General features: G+C 41.4%; 1 pseudogene; it reads left to right on the top strand.

Moving 5' to 3' along the window:
- The first annotated feature begins 741 nt into the window (after positions 1-741).
- LOC142385536 (uncharacterized) lies at positions 742-15,342 on the top strand (annotated as a pseudogene).
- The last annotated feature ends 693 nt before the right edge of the window (positions 15,343-16,035 follow it).

Below are 16,035 nucleotides of genomic sequence, written 5' to 3'. Positions count from 1 at the left end.
TAATCCATTCTGATGCAAAGTGGTCCACAGCCATCAAAACGATCTCATCTTGTTTCACAGTTTTGATCTTGATAAAAATAAAGTTTAAAAACTCATCTCCCACAATGACTTTTCCTGAATCTGTGTGGTATATTTCAGGTTTTGTCCGAGTTTTGCTTCTGCCTGCTGCACCTGCACATGCAGTGGCAGCCATCTTGGATATACACCATTTAGGATTTTAAAGTGAATTTCTTTTACTGTGGGATTAATGGGGAATTTGAAATATTTAGAACGCAACTAATATATGTCTTCTTTGGAGAAAATTTGTTTAATGGAGTTACTAAATTAAAATAAAGGGTGCGTGATGTCATCAAACATCTTTCTAATTGTTTTATTAGGAATCTTAATAGCCTTAAAATGACAATTTCCAACAAGAAGAAGTGGAACATTAGGAGTGATGTAGGTGGAGTTGGAAACAATCCCTTGAATTAAATGTAAAGTGGGTTTAGGGATGGCTTTTATTATGGATACAAAGAAGTTTCGATTGATGATCAGATTATATTTGAGGCAAAAATGTTCATATGTCATCACAACATTTGGAACTCTCTGCGGCTCCGTGACTTCCGCATTCCTTTCTTTCTTTTTCTTATTTTTTATTCATTTATCTATTTTTATTTAAACATGTCATAGAAAAAAAGGGCTTACGCCAGTATTGTTTGTGGTTGCTGTAGTAACCGTCACTTCCGCTGTGGTTGTTGTGTCTGCAGCTGTTGTCACTAAATGCTGCCGCACTGCTCCATCTGCGCTGTGTGATTCATGTGTATCGTCCTCCATTTACTGGCGCTGTGCTTAAAGGAGCCAGCGGGGGTTGAACGCCTAAACGTCTAAAGAGCAGAAGACCACCAGAGACTTTTGTCTTCTTGGTTTTTATGGAGCTTTGAAGCAGCGCCGCAGGTAAGTTTTCCATCTTCGTCGTTAGGACGGTTCGGCTCCGGTTCAGTCTTCCTGTTTGGACCGACACGGTCCACACGAAGCAGTGTTAAAAACACCGCCAAAGCCAATAAATGCGCTGTGTTAACCTTCCATTATCGGCATGTTTCTGATAAAGATGGAGGTCTCCGAGTACAAGTGTTTAATGAGGTTAATATATCCAAAGTGTTTGTTAATCTGGTTGAGTGGCATCTCTTTAGCTGCAAACAGCATTTTATTTCTGTTTCCCTCCTTCTATCCAATGTTCTGCTGTTTCTGCTCTATAAGAGTTTATCTGCAGGGTTAGAAGCTGCTTCTCCTGGTGATATATTGTTCCACTCGTACGGCGCTCTGCTCACTGTGGCTGTTTTTAAATGCGCCTTAAAAACAAACCTTGACTTGTCTTGTTATGACTCAGTCTCCCTGCAGCTGTCTTTTTGTTCATCTCCTAAAAATCAAACTCATTTAAAGCTCTCTCTATAAAGCACTTTGCTGCTTTGTTCACAGAGCATATTCATTGTTTCATAGATCTGCTGCAGTTAAACAGTTCAATGATTTAGTTCAATACTACAATGGGTTAATGAGATCAAATCTAAATATTGATGATAACTATTAACTCAGAATTGGTGAAAAGAGGCAGAGGAGACCTATTTAGATCAGCTAAATTTTTGGAGTTATGTTAATATGATCTCTAAAATAATAACGGCTAACCTTTACTGCTTTAAGATGCTAACAAACTGTCTGACATCTGACTGTCTGGGCTTGCTGTTAAATCCTGATAGTTTAACATATGTCACATGGTCTGACTGTCTGATCTCAGTCCTGCTTCAGGTGGAAATCATAAAGTCTCAATCTGTAGAACATCTTCTGTTCAGATAGTTTTTAATTAAAGGAGCAAATATTCTGACCGCTCTGCTTGTGTGTTTGACTTTAGCTCTTTAAGAGAGCTGTTAAAGCTTATTTCAGCAACAACTTGTATGAATGTCTCGTTTTAAACATCGTGTTTTCTTTTTTTAACATCTGGATTTATTTTATTGGACATTTTATTGCTTGTTATCTCTTCACTGTGATTCTTGCATTGAAAAGCTGTTTTCAGATTATTTATGTACTTTGGTATCTCTCCCAATCATATGCATGTTAAAATAAATAGATGAATGAATAATAATTGCTCTAGTACAAAACTAAACTTCCATTATCATTGTAAACTCACCTACTAAATAACTTTATGTAGCTCTGGTGCTGTTAAAGTGCCGGCCAATGATCACTCAGAGTCTGTAGAGGTGGTGTGGTGGTGGGTTGGACACGGACTCAAAAGATGTAAAAAGCAAAACTTGGTTTATTAACAACTTAAGGTGAGACACTGCAGGTGAATAGGGTCATATTTTAAATTAATAGATATCCCCATGAAACTTCCTCAGTTGATTATTTATACAAGTATGAAAAAAAGAAGAAATGAAAAATAAATTTGTATGTTAAATTATGCAAATTAGGCATTATCTCATTAAATTTGCATATATTTCCAGAAGCTAGATCTGAACATATGATAAAGGCAGGTGCAAAATTCTTTTTTCATTTTGTTTACACACAGAATGAAAAGAAAATTACAGAGGGATTTCAGAATATCTGCTTTCATTTACTAGGAAATCAAAATCTACTCTCCATAGCCTAAAAAACATTGATTTTCGCCATATTTTTTTTATTATAATGTGACATAAATCTGGCCAGGAATGATTTATCAACAAATCCTTCTTTAAATATCTTTGGAATACTGTTAAGTGTATAACTGGAAAGTTTGGTGTTAGTAGGTGGTCCATAGTCTGAGATACTGGAAAAATACAAAATACTGATTTTGAGAAAACGGCATTTAAAGAATTAAATAGGGGAATTCAATACATTTGTATTAGAAACAATTGCTCAAAAACAGAATAAATGCTCAGGCCCTTAGTAATACTAATATACAATAAAATAATCGTATTAATAAAGAATACAAGCTCAATACAATACAATAAAAGAGCGACATGTATGAGCAGCCGCTGTCATCAACTCGGTTTCCTAACGACAGTTTACGGTCAGCTGTGCTGCTCCCCGATGGTTCATCAGCTGATCTGATAGATTTTCTTTTATTGCATCTTGCAAAGCACAATTGTTGCTTTCTTTTCTTTGAAAGTTGCGGTGTTATGGGGCATTTTCAGAGCGTCAGAGTCCACCACGTGATGCGTCTGAGCGAATCCCGTTAGCAGAAACTAGCAGTAGCCAATGAGATTTGGTCATTAGCTATAAATCTGCCTTTAGACATTCCTGATTGGTTACTGATAGAAAGGAAGTGCCATTATTTGGGTGACATATCATTGTGCAGGAGACTCGGAGCTTTCCGGTCATGACAGACTTCAGTAAATAGACGAGGCTCGGCATGGCGCGTAGGAATGCTAACTTTTTGGTAAATTCGGGCGAAACGTGCTATAGCAAGTAAACACAATCTAATAAAATAAACATTTTAATTAATGTTTTCAACGTTTTCTTTATAGCAGGTTGAAAGAACACATGTCTAAGGAGTAGACTGGCCCAAAATCTCAAAATTGATGTCTAATTGATGTCTAAACAGCAAGAGGAGGAGTTCAGCTGACGTAAGATGTCCTCCAGGTCTTTGCTGTTAATGGCTTGGAACTGTGTCACAGTGTTTAAACGGGTTTTCGGTGGAGACGGTACATATGCTGAACCTGCTGCTGATGGACCAACTGCTTGTCTAACATTTTGGATTTTGTCTGTGAAGAATTTGGCAAAGTCATTGCAGGCCATGGTGGAATGAAGTTCAGTTGCCACTAACACAGGAGGGTTTGTTAGCCTGTCAGCTGTAGCCAATAAGGCCCGAGCATTAGGACTGTTTTTGGTGATGATGTCAGAGAAGTAGGACTTTCTTGCTTTCCTCAGTTGTAAATTATAAGAGTGAAGTTTCTCTTTATAGATGTTATAATGAAGCTGGAGAGTTGTTTTTCTCCATCTGCACTCAGCTTTCCGACACTCTCTTTTCCCATTTTTCATCAGTGTGGAATTTGGCCATGGAGACTTCTTCCTTCCAGAGATAACCTTCACCTTAATGGGAGCAATAGCATCCATAACATTTAACATTTTAGCATTGAAGCTACTGACGAGCTCATTGACTGAAGCCCCGGACAGGGCAGGTGTTAAAGAGAAGACCCGGTTAAAGATCTCACTGCTGTTTTCAGTTCTACACCGTTTAGAGATCACTGCTGCTGAGACATTTGTGTGCAGTGAAATCGTACTCTCAAAGAAAACACAGGAATGATCAGACAGATGAGGCCTTCAGCTGTACAGCCACATATTCAAAGGACTGAAAACTTCCAGGAGATAACTGCTTCCATTGAAATGATTCATTAAATAAGACCGCCCCCCCTCCTCCTCTCCTGCTCACTCTGGCCTCGCTGATAAAGCTGTAACCAGGAGGGGTCGACTCAATGAGAACAGCAGCTCTGTTATTTTGCTCTAACCACGTTTCAGTTTATCTGGTGGGGGCAGATGGAGTTCCTCCTCAGGGTTTCTGCTGAGCTTTGTTTGTTCCTCTCTATGAGATAACTCCTCGTTTATCTCAGTCTTGGCACCGAGCACAGATGGATGACGTAGGAAGTAAAATAAGTTGGAGGTGAACAGTTTCACCCCTGACTTGTTCAAATTAAATCCATTTGCCTTAAAAAGATCCCTGCGTTCCTAAAAAATGTTAAAATGATGAATAAAATGCACTGAGTGGTCAGCACATGCCGATAAAAGCCATTTATTGAGTGCCAACACCCTGCAGAATCTTTGCTCTCCTCCTCTGACGGGTGGTACAGGTCCACTGATGAATACAGCTGCATTCAGCGAGCTCACTGGGTTTAATAATCCAATGAAGTCCCGTTTCACAACCTCAGATTGTTGCTGGGACACATCGTTTGACCCTGTATGCAGAACGATGTTTGTCACAGCTGGATATTCATCTGCAATTTCAGGAATTCTCTCCTTCATATCATTGACCATATCCCTGGGAAAGCAGAGGACCTCAGTGTTCTTACCGCACATCCTTTGTACATCATTTACGGCAGAGTCGCCCACAATCAGAGTTTCAGGCCCAGCCTTTAGCTTTCCCTGTGGCCTTTTACTTTCTGACAGGTTTTCAGTCCTTGCCTTGCCGCTTTGGGATGGATGGTCATCCAACAGAGATCCAGAGTCCTTCGATAGTGGAGCAAATCTGTTCTGCAAGTTCCACACTCTGTTGTTTTGGAGGTTTGTTGTTAACCTTCCCATTCACGGATGTCCAGTCCTGTTTCCTCCCATGTGCAGGGGTAGAAGAGCTCCTCTGTGTGGTGGGAAGTAGGTCTGAACGATATGGACAAAATTTCATATCTCGATATTCATGCCAGATATCTCGATATCGATACGATACGATATGACTACGGGTTCGGTGAAAACCAAGCATTTTTCAGAAAAATAAAAACATCATAAAACAAAAGAGTGCAGTTTTATTGATTAGAACTCACTGCCATCAAGCATAGTGTGCTTGGGCCTCTTAAGGGATGACTGAGAGGTCCCCGATGTTTCTTTCAATGTCATACACTCATCATGCAGCACACGGTGGTGTTTTTTCAAGTGGTGAAACAAGTTGGTTGTGTTCCCTTGCTTTGTCGCAATTTTCGCCAAGCACGACCTGCACAACACCTCACTCTTGTCGACATCATCCTTTCTAAATCCATCTTTCATTTCTTTCGTTTTGATTTCACTTGGGAGCTAATGTGCCCTGTTAGCACTTAAGCACTTCGTGGATACTACTGAAACGTGAAGATTGTGACAAATTTGTTTTGTTTAGATCAACCACTCTCAGAGATCGCATGAAACACCGATGGCGGTGCCTTAGCTCTGTGTTTTGGTAACCCAGCTTGACCGTCGGAGCCCAGTCCAGTAGCCAGCAACGCGCTGGGGCAGCCTTCAAAACGAAGCCCAAACGTAGCCCGTATTACATTACTGTTGATTGGCATTTAACAACATACTTTACTGCACTACTACTAAACAGTTAGATTTCGCACATACCTTCGACGAAGTGGTCACCGCAGACACGAGCATTTGCAGATTCGGCTCCTCCAGTCTGTAAACGTAGGTTAACTATCCACTTTTTGCGGCGTTGTTCTGTGAGTTTTTTTCCATTTCTCACCTCTATGGGCGATTACCTTTGGTACTCGATAGTAACCCTTTCCCTTCTCTCAGTTAGACCGATTGCAACATTCAAAAATGGCACAAAACTGAGGTATTTTGGGCAAAAAGTGGCAGACAAAACACAGTGTTTTCAATAGGCTCCAGCTCAGGTTGCCCACCACCTGGGTTCGTGCGCTTAGAAAAATATGGAAGTGACGTCAAGTGAAACCCTCCTATTCCCCGTGAATGTGTGTGGCTGTGTGCGTCTCAGTCTACTTCTCCCTCACTCCCACCCTCCTATGTTTGTCATTGGTTGGCTTCAGCTGTCGATCCACAGCAAGCGTGAAATAAGCTTTGTGGTTAGCTGGCGGTGGGGTGCGTTCAAGCGCAATCTTAAAAGTAATGTTTATGGTGACTGCCGGAGCTGTATAAGCAGGGCGAGCGTGGGGGAAATATATCGTTTATATCGTTGCTTTTTCAAAATTACTTTCTTGAATGTTCATATCTCGATATAGATACGATAACGATATATCGTTCAGCCCTAGTGGGAAGTGAAGGCCAGTAGGTTTCACATATTTCAGCTCGCTGTGCCCTGCCTGTGATACGTCCTCCCACTTCCAGGAGACATGATTTACTTTTTGGTTTTGCACCGAGACGGTTCCAGGGAGGATTATTATTGGATGATTTATTATAGTGCACGGAGCGCTGAAGATAAAGGACTATAAAAAATGTTGCTGTTTCTGTTAAAAAAACTTTAATCCCAGAGATTTATAAGTGTCCAGAAGCTATCGCAGATAGGCTCATATGGGGAAAAAAAGGGGAAAAAGCACGATAAAATCAATAAAATAAGCAAAGCAAGCAGAGAGCAGGTAGAGTAAGCGTCCGCTTTAAGCGTGCATCTGCTTTCCCAGACTCTTCATCTAACCCAGTTATTTAGTCCCACTATGTCACCTTGAAGTCTTGGACATACATTGTGTTTATATGAGCAGTGGAAAAGTACAAACTAGGAACATAGATTATTTAGTAAAATACAGAATATGAATTCATAATGTCAAATAACAAAGCCAATTTTAACAGTTTCTGCATTAAATCACACAGCAGATGTCCAGCTGGTGATGGCAGCTAACGCAGCTAACACAGCGTAAAGCTTCCAGCATGGTTGCTGCGATGGCTCGCGTGAGCGGTGTTGATGATGTCACGGTTTCGTTCCGGCCATTTATAGTGGCGCGAGTTGATGCGCCAGTAGTTGCAGTTTTCTCCGTCACAGAGGTGTCGCTGCTACGAGAAGGTTACCGCTAACTACTCTACAAGGAGGAAAGTGGAGAAGAAAACAATGCCCCTGTAGCACTGTCATCAATGATGCTGCTGCTTAGAACCTTACCGGCCAAAAGGCGGCCAAAGATAAAGATTATTTACATAATAGCTGATGAGGCTGCAGAAGTTGGTATTTCAATAGGTGTGTTCTCACCATTATAGTCTGATATAGTACTTAGAATATAGTTATAGGACTTTTAAGTGTATTGTGTAACCCTTTGTTTGTTTGTTATGAAATAGTGTGCTTCAATGGACACACTTGGGAATTATCGTTACCTTTCAGGATGCAACAATAATAATAACTAGAGAATTTCTGAAGAAATTTAGATGGGTGCCGATCTACTGCCCGCCCTATCAACAAACCCTTTAGTTCAGTTAAAGTTGAGAGTCTCCTGTCACATATAAACTTTTAATGAGGTCTCTGTGATGTCATATGGCTGAGTTATGAGGCCTCCAAAATAGGGCAGTTTTTGGCATTTTTGTGCCAAAAAAGTGCTTTTAAATCGATTGAGGCCCAAAATTTCTAAGACAGGTATGATGAAGACAGTTATGTCATTTTTATCAAGGTCCTGTTTAAAATGGAGCTTTTATGGCATTTTCAAAATGGCCTCGGTAAGTGCTTTTCAATGCATTTTCCCATTGCATTGTGGGTATTTTCAAACTTCCCCTCACTATCAGTTTAAAGGAGAAACGCATATCAGATTTATAACATGAAGCTGTTATAACAGGGCATCCATCTTGGCTCTGCTCTCATAAGCAGTCTTAGAACAGAGCAGGCTCCTAATGCGTTGCTACTGAGACGGAACCAGCTGTCTGTGTTAGACAGAAAGCAAACTGACATATGTGCACACACTATGGCTTCTTAAAAATGACTATAATTTTGACTTCAGCCTCGAACAAACGGTCACTGTTGCAAAGTAAAAAGTTGTATCCGAATAATTCTTGAACCGTCAGCGCCCCAAGAGACGGCAGTTTTAAAATAATTTTTCACCTGAATTTTGAAACCCTTTGGTTCAGTTAAAGCCGAGAGTCTCCTGTCACATATAAACTTTGAATGAGGTCTTTGTTATGGTTTATGGCTGAGTTATAAGGCCTCTAAAAAAAGGCCATTTTGACACTCGTTGAGCTTGCTGCTAGACTAGTAGCTAACCGAAATTCATGACGGAAACAGAAGAGTAATAGTCCAGCACAGGAGTAATATGTGTGTCTAATGCCTTCGGCATTGGCACCCATAATAATAGATCGGTTTTATATAGCGCTTAATACTCAAAGCCTCTTCCAGTGAATGAAACAACAGCAAATTCCTAACGACATAATTTATTTACAAATAATTGCACAAAGTATTTTACATGACACAACCGTCAGCCGTGAGCCTGTTTTCCAGTTGGTCCATCCGGTTTGCCTTTTCAAGCCGCGGCAGGAAGGGGGGGGGGGCAGGATGAGTACATCCTCCGTCTCCTTGTTCTGAACAGAGGACTGATGAATCTGAAATATCAGCTAATAATTGTCCAAATAAGAATTTGTCATAGTTTAATGTATAACTTTTTTCAGGCTAAAGTTAATTTGACACGAGATTGTTCTGTTGTTACGGTTCAGAAAGAGGACTTTTATGATTCTAAGGACTAACTTTGTTTCTTTGCTGCTTCTTTGACCTTTGATCCCCAAAAACGACGCCTATGAAACATCTTTCTCAGATACTCTAGTTTCACCGGTAGATCTTAACACCAGTGTTATATGGAGAACTGCGTGTCCATCAGGGGAATGCTAACAGCTCAATAAAGGGAGTGGAGTGGTCAGTTGATAATATATGAGGTCCCAACTGGACATGTTCCCTCCACAACCTGACCTCCACTGAGTGGAATGTAATGGATTTATGTACTTTATCCTTAAAATATGGAGAGTGTGCTTTTTCACTTTATCTTATCTGTCCCAAAGGATCTTGAACTTAAAGGTCCTCTCCCAGACTGTCTTTGTCCAACATACTGTTTTGGCTGATGAACATGAAACAATGATGGGGGCTAATGAATATCTGATGCTACAGGTGCTCGGTGGGATTAACAGATGACGAAGGAGGAACGTTGGCAGACATTTTGTTTTCTCAACTCAACCACTACAGATGGAAAATGGCTTCTTCAGAAGAGGTGAGACGGTTTCATTATGATATAGTTCCCAAAAATGTATTCTGGCCGATTACAAATCGGTCACCTGTGTTAGTGCTACAGACCTCTGAAGAGGGAGAATGTTTAGGTTTCGGAGTTGAGGATGAACCCATGATGCTCTGATATCCCTGTTTCTGATGGGATGATCTTCAGTTATCAATATTTAACAGGTTGTTTACCTGCCTCAGTGTAGTAGGTTCCATCAGCGTCCTCCTGATGGCAGATCTGAATGGAGATATGTGCAGTATCCCACTGTGTAACTACAAATTCATTCAGTATTCAGTTTGACTCTGTTACAGGATCAGGTAATAATCTATATAAAGATATTACCAAAGATATATGAACTCAGGATATTTCCATGTTTGTCTGGTCAGTTTCAGTCATTCTGTGTCATAGATCTGTTATTACAGAGGTGTTTCTTTCTAATAGCAGTGAGAAGGAGTTGGCTCATGTTATTGAGATGCTAAATACATATAAACTTTGTTCTTCATGGTCTCTTTTTTTTTCTTTCTCTTTAGGAGTTTAAAAGCCCAAACACAGTGGAACCTAATTCCCTTCAGGATAATGATGAAGCTCTGTCAAAAACAGCAAACAGAGAGAAACCACACAGCTGTGACCAGTGTGGGAAGGCTTTTAGTCGGAAAAGTGCCTTAGTATCACATCAACGTATCCACAGTGGAGTTAAACCTTTCAGTTGTGGACAGTGTGGGAAGGCTTTTACTGATAAATGTGACTTAATAACACATCAACGTATCCACAGTGGAGTTAAACCTTTTATTTGTGGACAGTGTGGGAAGGCTTTTACTCAGAAAAGTGACTTAATAACACATCAACGTATCCACAGTGGAGTTAAACCTTTCAGTTGTGGACAGTGTGGGAAGGCTTTTACTCAGAAAAGTACCTTAATAACACATCAACATATCCACAGTGGAGTTAAACCTTTCAGTTGTGGACAGTGTGGGAAGGCTTTTCGTAATAAAAGTGCTTTAATAACACATCAACATATCCACAGTGGAGTTAAACCTTTCAGTTGTGGACAGTGTGGGAAGGCTTTTACTCAGAAAAGTGGCTTAATAACACATCAACGTATCCACAGTGGAGTTAAACCTTTCAGTTGTGGACAGTGTGGGAAGGCTTTTCCTCAGAAAAGTGACTTAATAACACATCAACGTATCCACAGTGGAGTTAAACCTTTCAGTTGTGGACAGTGTGGGAAGGCTTTTACTAATAAAAGTGGCTTAATATCACATCAACGTATCCACAGTGGAGTTAAACCTTTCAGTTGTGGACAGTGTGGGAAGGCTCTTACTAATAAAAGTGACTTAATAAGACATCAACGTATCCACAGTGGAGTTAAACCTTTCAGTTGTGGACAGTGTGGGAAGGCTTTTACTGATAAAAGTGTCTTAATAACACATCAACGTATCCACAGTGGAGTTAAACCTTTCATTTGTGGACAGTGTGGGAAGGCTTTTAGTCAGAAAAGTGCCTTAAAGGGATAGTTCGCCTCTTTTGACATGAAGCTGTATGACATCCCATATAGCAATATCATTTGTGAACATTGACTTACCCCCCGCTGCGTCCTGTGAGCCGAATCCCAGCTGAGTTTTGCGTTCCACGAAGGTAGTCCGGCTAGTTGGCTAGGGTCAAAAAAATAAAGCGTTTTGCTTCTCAAAAAAATATCCATTCAAAAGAGTAATACATTTGCATCACAAAATGTTGTCCAGGAAAAAGTCAGACCTCACTTCGCTTGGCGCTATTTTTGCCTCCCTTGATATCAGTGCGTCCAATGTAAAACAGTGCAGACCGAAGAGCAAACCGAGCACTCCCTAGCCACCTAGCGATAGCCGCACCTGTTACGGTGTTTACTGCTCGGAAGCAGAGGACTGCTGGGTCTGCTCTTCGGTCTGCACAGTTTTACATTGGACGCATTGATATCAAGGGAGGCAAAAATAGCGCCAAGCGAAGCGAGGTCTGACTTTTTCCTGGACAACATTTTGTGATGCAAATGTATTACTCTTTTGAACGGATATTTTTTTGAGAAGCAAAACGCTTTATTTTTTTGACCCCAGCCAACTAGCCGGACTACTTTCGTGGAACGCAAAACTCAGCTGGGATTCGGCTCACAGGACGCAGCGGGGGGTAAGTCAATGTTCATAAATGATATTGCTATATGGGATGTCATACAGTTTCATGTCAAAAGAGGCGAACTATCCCTTTAATATCACATGAACATATCCACAGTGGAGTTAAACCTTTCAGTTCTGACCAGTGTGGGAAGGCTTTTACTGATAAAAGTGTCTTAATAACACATCAACGTATCCACAGTGGAGTTAAACCTTTCATTTGTGGACAGTGTGGGAAGGCTTTTACTCAGAAAAGTACCTTAATAACACATCAACGTAACCACAGTGGAGTTAAACATTTCAGTTGTGGACAGTGTGGGAAGTCCTTTGGTTACTTCTCTGCCTTAAAAAAACATCAGCTTGTCTGCAATGGAGCACAAGCATGCCGTGATTCCCAGTGCGATGAAAATTTAACGACTCCACGTGGCTTTCAGAGTCACCAACAAAGCCACGGCAGAAAGAGACGATCCAAGAAGAATCACTGTGAGGTATGTACATCAAACACTTAATTTCCTATCTCCTGATGAGTTTAGGATTTAACTGAGCAAGTAGGCAAGAGGCTCCCATTGGAGAAGGACAGCGATGTAGGAGTTTTTTAATCCTAACATATTCAGTGAGTTGTTTCTCCTTAAACAGCCATGTCAGAAGTGTTCAATGTCATTTAAATGTTCGGCGAAATCAAACCCAAAGGAAATCAACAGTATAAGTAAGGTCATGTTTAATTGTGAAAGGAAGACCATTATCAGATACTGGGTGGAGAGAATTCAACATGTTGGGACCAAACAGCTGTGTAGTCTAAATAAAACCAATAATTAATTTGTTAGGGAGCATAAATAGCCAATCCAAACCATCTATCCATTTTCATCCGCTTATCCGAGGTCGGGTCACAGAACAAACGGGTCCAGGAGTGAACCCCAGCTCTTGTATATTCTGGACCACATCCCACCTCTCTCTGTCTTTTTATTTAACTTTTTTCTTTTTTTCTGAATTCCATCCAACCCTTTACAACCAATTGCTACAGATCCTACCTGCATTTAGGCGCATTCCCACTGTAGGAACCTTCTACAGTTCCTATAACCTTTTCAGGAACGGGGTCGTTTTTTCCCACATTCAGACATACAGGAACTCGGGACCACGGCCCTCAGTTCCTGTAACCATTTCAGCTCCTTCTCCTCAGCTGGGTCTGTTCTGGGTTCCATAGGAACACATCTGACGGAGGTGTTTGGTGGCTGGTAGCTCCGCCCCTTGTCATGTTGTCACGGCTCAAATGTTTCCTCATACGACACGGCTCCTCATGTCACCTTTCCCTGCAATTCCATCTCGGCCTGGTGGATTTCAGGCTTTGGGAGTGTTTGGAGATCTTGCCACAGACATTAAGTTGTTTTGATGTAATTTGTGTGATCGCATGGATTGTTGCCTGCTTATCTGTCTTTCGGGGTGCTCAATTTCATCTCCTCTTGGCCTCTCTTTGGGTTATGTTTCTTTGGGAGTTTTTAATGCAGGTTTGCGTCCTCCCACACAAAAGCTGCAGGTTGAGTTGCTGCCCCTTCCGACCCGGATGCATCTGTCAGCTTTCCCTCCAGTTGATCCTGGTTTATTCATGGTCATCCACCATCCTAGTGCTGGAATTCCCTGGCGAAGAAAGGTTATCATGGTTGTAACGTGCATCTCTTGATACTCTTGTATGCATCATCAGTGATAGTACCTTGGGTCATACAGGGTTTTGGGTCTTTCAAGTTAAACCCCATCCTCCAGGACCACCTGTTTCGATGTTTTTGCAAAAAGCATAACGTCCAGTCTAAGCCTTTTCTCTGATGTCCTTAGTAAATCTGAGCTGCTTCCCCAGGTCCACCTGCATCTGCTTGAGTATTCTGCCAGGAGCTGGGATGTTCTCCTGTTCTAATGAATGTTATCTGGTGTGATGATGGTTTGAAGAGTTTCCTGTTGTTGATGGCACTATAAATGGACTCAGTGACCACATCCAGCAACTGGACAGACACAAATCAAGATAATATGTGGTTCTGATGCCTATGCTGACCTCTAATGAGCAACACAGCTCCTAGGTTTAGAACTGACTGACGTCTAAAATCAAGAATCTGTTCTGTATGTTTGCCCCATTCCTGCCCATAAACAAATGGCCCAGGTGTTGAAGGCAGTTGCAGAAGCAGTCACCTCAGCTATTCTCTCTAGCAGACACCGCCCCAGGAAGAATCCCATCCCCTTTCTTAGGACTGGAGAGAAGCCCCCATCCTGCCCGCAAACAAATGCATGTTGGCTGTCCACAGCCTCAGATTGGCAGCTGAAAGTGGACCTTGGAAAACAGTTAAAGGTCCCTGAACACATCACCCAGACAAGACTAGACAGACAGACTTGGTTATTCACTCAGACGCCACCAAGCGGGTGATCATGTCGGAGCTAACTATGACCCCAGGAAGATCACTGATGATGCATCCCAGCGCATCCTAGAGATGCAGCTAAATTCCTGGACGTCTTTGGACCGTGCTGCTTTCATTTCTCGATCTCGACTAAAACACCTCTTCAAGCGGTCTCTGTTTGCTCGTTTGGTTTGGTTTAGGATTTCGATGCCAGATTACTGGCACTAACAGAACAGAAGCACCACAGTTTGTTTTCATTTAGCTAAATCAGTAAAGTAAACACAGCCCAAAGTGCAGAAATCAGGACATTTCCTCAGAAGAATTGTGGAAAGTATTTGTTCTTTGTGCTAATAAGGAATTTGACTTCATCAGGCATCAAACTGTGATCTGTTTTCTAACTGAATGCTCCCAACTTCTAGTTTTAACCTCCAGATATTAGACTGAAATTAAACTCCTAGCTTTCAGTTTCCTACAACATTGGCAGATTTCTATCTTCTTCTTTTGTGGTGTTGGTTGAGTTCAGAGCCGGTGTGTTCATTGTAAAAAGCAGCAGGAAACCCTGACCTTCCCTGTCTTTGTGTCTTTGTTGTTTCAGAAGCAGAGCGGCTCAGATGGAGCCAGTTCTGAGCCCTGTGTGCACCGTCCCAGTGGTGAACAGAACTGCTTTCAGCAGTGTGGGTCATCATTCACCACTGCAGCGGACCTCAGAAGACACCAAACAGTCCAGCGCAGACAGAAATCCTTCAGCTGTGGACACTGTGAGAAAAGCTTCCCATCAGCAGGTCAGCGCACGCTTCATGAGCGTGTTCACACTGAGGAGCAGCTCGGCCGCGACACCAGTCGGTCCGCTGCTCATAAGCCCTCCCACCCTGAATATGAACTGTTCCACTGTTACCGGTGTGCTGCAGTGTTCGTCTCAGCATCTGCTCTGTCTAAACATCAGCAGGATCACCAAGAGCAGGAATAATTCCCAACATGAAATGGCTGCAACGCACTCGCTGCGTCTGAACGGACAGAGAGAGCCTCTTCTGGTCCAAACTTCAAACTTTAAAAGCCACAGTTCAGAATTCATTTCCTCTGAAAGTTGTAATGTGCCACAATAACAAGAATCTGTGAGAGAAAAAGATTAAAAACTGTTTCTATTAGTATCTGGAAGCAAAGCTGGATGAACAGAAATGGTGTTATTACTGCAGGAAGAAGCATTTCTGACTTCTTCCCAGCAGAACGCTCGTATTACACAATGTATACAAATGCAGTTTGGAGTTCCAGTGAGATGACTGCTATCTCCAGCTCTGACCACTAGGTGTCAGTAGTTCAACAATGTTACCTGAAAGTTTCTCAGCTCACATGGTTACATTTGAAGTGCTGTCTTTGATGGACTTTGTATTTTTTGGTCTGATGAGGTCCCCGTAAGTCTTGGGGTGCTGCAGTGAGACTGTGATGGTGGACCAGGTAAAAACTCGACTGCATGGATCAGAGCAGAGGTCCACAGATGTGATGGAGCAGAAACCTAAAGAAGTTGACAGGATTTAACATGAAATAACTTCACCAGGATAGTGGCAAAGAGTTTGTTTTCTGTTTTTATTTCTTATTCATTTTGTCATAGTATACTAATTAAATAGTTTTTGCTTTAAATACCCACAGCTGTGCATCATGGGCGTGTGTGCTGGCTGGAAAAAACCTTTTTGTCTTAAAAGTCCAAACAGTCTCACCATGACATTTAGAAACAATATTAATGATAAAAATCTACTGTAAATACATCCATACAATGATAGTAGAAGTTTTTTACTGGATGGCACCATTTTTCAATTTTCTTTTTATTTCATAATCTTTGAATAACTGTCTTTTTATATTCATGAATATTTTAAATTTTACATTATTTCATGTCATTCTTTCCTCCTCTTCGCCATATCTCTTTTCAATGAGTGACTTTTG

The sequence above is a fragment of the Odontesthes bonariensis genome, chromosome 8 (genome assembly GCF_027942865.1).
Source record: "Odontesthes bonariensis isolate fOdoBon6 chromosome 8, fOdoBon6.hap1, whole genome shotgun sequence".
Classification (NCBI taxonomy): Eukaryota; Metazoa; Chordata; class Actinopteri; order Atheriniformes; family Atherinopsidae; genus Odontesthes; species Odontesthes bonariensis.
The sequence above is the reverse complement of the archived record's forward strand: the minus strand, read 5'-3'. Positions and strand labels throughout refer to the sequence as shown.